Raw genomic sequence first — 5,349 nt, forward strand, 5'->3', positions numbered from 1 at the left:
ACAAAAAAAAACCCCACAAAAACAACTTACCAGCAGCTGAGATCCAGGGAACGCCTGCAAGATAGATGCATGAAGAGAGAAAAAGAGAGTGAGATTCAGAAAGAGCAACCTCCCCAGTTTCAACAGCAACTGTGGGGATTTTTTTTTAGAATTTCACTGTTTTGCTAGTAATGAATTTTTCAACTTTTCTTTTGGTATGAAACTGAAAAGGGAAAAAAAACCCAACCAAAGAACTGAAATTGAATCAAATGCTTTTTTTTTTATTGGATGCTGGTGCTAAACCTCCCAGGTGTGGTGAGTTTTTTTTTTCTGTGCCAGTCCTGTTCACTGCAGGACACGGGGAGGAGAAAATTCTGCTTTCCTTGGTAAGATCTATTTGAAACTGCAGCATGGGTGACGTTCCTTAAAAATAAAAGTGATTTCAACTACCAAAAAAAACCCTGTTTTAGTGTGTTTGTTCACATTTACCTTTAAAATAATTCAGGATTTTAATCTTGCTGCTTCAGCATTTATATGTGAAAATGAGAGCTGCCTCTTCAATATGTGTTGTCTTTTAGACAATTATCTTGTCTAAAACTGTGCTGGATGATGCATTTGCAAGGTTAGGTGTATGTGGCTAGGTTAGGTGGATCTACTTCAATCCGAAACAACTTCTGCAAAGAAATTATACAACAGAGCTATAATTGACACTGTCCTTTCTGCTCTTCTGGCTCAAATGGTGTTAATGGTTGGGTTCTGTTACCATCCTGTAGCATGAGTTTGGGGGATTTGGAGTGGATTACTGGGATATTATTTTCCCCATCTGTTTGCTAGGCTTTTGTTTTCTGTAAACAGTAGAATCCAAGCTTTGAGACTTCTGCTCAAAAAGACAAACTGGGCTTAGTAACTGCCACTTGATTCAAGTTTCTGTTTCACATAATGGTAGTACATTTTCTTAGCCTCTGTACTGTAAACCAGTAAAATCTCTGCACCTGTTCCATCTTGTGTTAATGAGCAGAGTACTTAACTGTCTTACTAATGTGTGTGTTTTTCTAATGTTCCTCCCTAAAACTTTTGCCTTGCAAGTGTTGTCAGTCTACTTCCCACTGTTGAAAATGGTGTCTTTCTTCAGCTATCTTGTTGTGTCCTTCATTCTCTAGTCCAATGTTTCTCACGTTCCTGTTTAGCAGTTGCTGTTACCCAAACCTTAGATAGCTGTTCTAAGGAAACAAATAATACTCCTTCTGTTCTTAGCTATGCAGTCTTTACCCAGGCTTTACTGAATGTAAAACCCTTTAGTCTGGGGCAACACTGTAACTGTACACATGTAGGACTAAATGAGAGTAGAGAGATTCTTGGCAGGTACTTTCTGTCCTTGTCTCCTAGTTTCCCTGTTCTTGCACACTATTAATAATTAAAAGTTATATGAGGTTCTCTGGAGACATACTTTCTCATGTTACTCAGGAGGTGAGAAGTAGGGGGAGCATAGTGGATAATTGTGCTTCAAAGCACTTTGCTTCTAGCTTCTGGGAAGGTGAGGAATGGCCCTTGCACCCTGCTGCCTTTGCCTTGCAGGGGTAGGGGAAGGTTTAGTGATGTGCGAGTTGCACTGCCCATAGCTGACTGCATTGGGGATTTCCTGCTTGCTTTTGCAATGAATTAGGAACTTCTAATGAGTTATGAGGTGAATGCTACAGGCTTGGTTCAGGAAGGAGAATGCTTCTGGCTCCCTTGAGTATATACACTGCTGCATTCACTGCAAGCTCATGTAAGTGTAACTTGCTCTTGCAGCACTGGATTGCTTACCCAGCAGTTTTGAAAGTGCATTGATACAAGGATTGCTGTGAGACTGAGTTTCTGCACCAAATCTGGGAAGCTGAAGACTGAGAAAGATGTTGAGATGGACACAGTGGTATTCTAATGTCCTTCTGTGGAAGTTGAAGAACATGACAGTTTTGACACAAGAAAATTTAATAAGATGAGGAAAACATAAGTAATGCACCTTCTAAAAATTCTTAAGCAGGATAATCCTTAGCAGGCTTCAGTTTTGTTCAGAACTAAATCAATTTTAGGTAGATTGGGGCAAGGTTGGTAGTTTGATTGTAATATGAACAGATGTAAGATATTCATAAATATTGAAACATTACTGTAGAATTTTTCATAAAAACTACTTGAACTGCTTTCAGTTGTTCAAAAGCAAGTGTTTTTTCCTAGTGAGGTTTGACAGGCCAAGTAGAATGTTCTTAATCTCTACAAAAATGTAGGTCAGACTTGAATCAGTTTAACAAAAGCACCTAACTAGTTATCTTTATCTTATGAAAGGAGAAATTCAGGGAGATATGCAAGGTGTGTCCTAGTGTCTATTTTTTTTGTTTGTTTTTTCAGGTAAGAGGAATCTGCATAAAATGGAAACTCAGGACTAAGAACCACCTTAATCCCTGAATTCCTGCTCATGAAAATATAGGCTCAACTCTAGCAAGTCTAAAGCACTTACTAAAATCACTTTTTAGATACCTCAGGCTGGGCATAAGTTGTTCCCTTACTAGGCCACTTGTTCTCTTGTTAGCTGAACTTTGGCTGAAGAAATACAAAATGTGCTCAATACTGAGGGTCATTTAGCAGATGTGGTGCTTGTGTACCTGTAAATAAGGCTATGGATTATTTGCCTCAAGCAGAACTTTGGATGAGTGCTTAGTTTTAGTTTAGTGTTGTGTGGGTCTTTTTTTTTTTTTAAAGACTTGCATCTACAAGGATTTTGAATTTGCAGAGTAGTTAGCATGCTTTTATACCTATTTGGAGCCATTGTTTTTGTGCTGTGTTCATTCTCTCATCCCAGCATTCTTCCCTTTCATGGGCACTTATAATGGCTTGCACTTGGAGTGGATTACACTTTTATAGTGTAATCATTTCACAGTGTTTTCATAATACTCTGCCTGCCTAACTGTAACCAGGCTTTTTGCTTGTGAAGGCTGTTGTTTACTGTTACTGAGCCACAAAAATATTCCCTGTAGTTTGTGATCTTTTGAGGAGGATAAAGAAGGGAAGAAGAAAGTTCGTAGGCCTTTCTCTGTGCCCTGTTTCATTTAAACATAATAGTCTTGCAATGACAAGATACTGATTCCAAGAAATATGTATCCTGTAAACTTCTGCATTGAGCAATATTATATCCGTATGCAGCCCTTCCCACCTACTTCCATGGGAGGACTGTACACAGGTGCAACAAATGCCTTGGAAGTGAAACACTTCCTGCTGCAGTTGGAAAAACTTTGGAAATAAAGTCTGTGCTACATAGAACTTGATTTCACAGCCCTTACGGCAAGCTATGTGCATACTTATTTCATAGCAGGGGCACATGCTTGAGACTTCCCCATAGAACACTAGAATGAATTTGCATGTGGTCTGGATAGCAAGAGTTGTAAAGACCCTAATAGCTCTAGAACAGTGGTTTTCAAACTCTTCAATTCATAGATCCATAGAAATTTCAATTGAAGATGGAAAACTATGCAAGTCTGGCAGTTATTTGTTGTGGCTTTTTAGAAAGTCTATTTGTAGATCCCAAGTTCAAAGCCACAGCCTTAGACACTATTAGCCTTTGTGTTGGTTTGGCTTTTTGCAGAACCAGCTAGCCTTCAGCATCACTATCATTCTGTAGAAAGAAAGAATCTGCTCTGAGATATTCAGACGTACCTGGGGGAAAAACAGCCGCATGAGCCAAGCGGCAGTGAGACCCTTGGTCAAGTGTAAAGGAGATGAAAAAGTTTTGGAGGGCATGTCAAACAAGTGGCAGCTTGAACTCTTCATTTTGTGCTGTTGAGAATAGCAGAGCAATGCAGCTGTGATTTGATTTTGAGTCTTAGAGCTAGACAAGGATGTACTGAGCAGAAAACTGATCCTGATGTACTACCAGCTGATGAGATGAATAATTACTTCTAATATCTTAAGGTTTTAAAATATGATAGGAAAGACCTACAGAAAGTTGTCACTGAGTTCAGAGCTTCATTTTATTTCCTGACTATTGTCAAAATGCATCATTATTCAATGCTTGCTATCAATCTGGAGTTTTGACTTGTAAAATGTGACTTTCGTAGGACCACATAGGTCCTTAGAATTAGTCAGGAATTCTAGGGGTGACTGACCATAAAGTCTATGTCTATAGTACAGAAAGAGATCTGTTCTCAAAAAAATTGGAGTGTGGGTTACATGTGTGAAGATCCACAGTCTTAGCTCAGATATGCGGCTTGTGTTAGTGTCAGCCTAGAACTCAACTTTAGCTGCACCTCAAGTTAAACTTCTGCTGTTTTAACATATTGGGTAACATCAGTTAGGTGGTGAGAGTCAAAATATGCTCCGTACAGTGTACCTGTGATAGTCCTGTTTTGTTTCCAGAGGCTTAGTAGAAGGTCTGTGTTTTGTGGTTACTGTTCAGTGTGTTGGTCTAGCCAATTGTTTTCACTTAATGTTCATTACACAATACTCAACTTTTGTCCATGACTTGGATAGTGCTCTTAACATCTTTAATAGCCTCTAAATCTTGCTCTTCTTCCTTTTAAAATATTCTGCATAATGTAGTGCTGGTATATATAACAAGCTGCATGTAAAATACCAGCAATTTCACAACCTCAGGATGGTATCCGAAATGTGGCACAAGAGCTTAAATGGTCACTAAATTAACATGCTCTAACTAGTATCTCTACAATGCCTGCCTTTAGCCTGGCCTTCTTTAAATGGGAAGATGCTATGTGTCTTCTTTATTCACTATTTGACTTCCTGAAGAGTCACAGAGAATTTTCTCATTACCAACAGAACTCAATCCATGTATAAAACTACATGTCACCTCAAACCTTGTAATCTTAACTGCCTATGTGTGTACTTCAACGATCCAAACCCATAGCACCTACAGAAAATAAGGCAAGTAGACAACAGAAAAATGAGAAAATATCACAACATGTTTTTGTTGAAAAAATGTAAATGCATTTTACAGTGGTGTAGAAGCAGGGAGGAGGCAGCGCTATAAAAAACAAATCAGTATTAATGGAATGTACACAGAAAAGGCACTGCCCCTTTCGTGCTCATAGTGCCTAGGTGATACAGTCCTTGCCCTGGAGGAAATGACTTAGAAGGAATGTTGTTCACTGCCTTTGTTATCAATAAGCTATTTGCTTCTCTGCTAAGAATGCCAGCAAAAAGAACATCATTTTAATATTAGTATGTATAAATAGGGCTGTTACAGATTCAATAATCTCTCCATAGACATTTCGGGAAAAATTGCTGCAAGGATTTGGACTGAAATTTTGAAACAATTTATGCTAACAAGTAGAATAGCTAGTATGGATTCTCTTCTTGAGCCTTTCTGAGATGTAATAATCGAAA

Source organism: Pelecanus crispus, chromosome 1, assembly GCF_030463565.1.
Source record: "Pelecanus crispus isolate bPelCri1 chromosome 1, bPelCri1.pri, whole genome shotgun sequence".
Taxonomy (NCBI): Eukaryota; Metazoa; Chordata; class Aves; order Pelecaniformes; family Pelecanidae; genus Pelecanus; species Pelecanus crispus.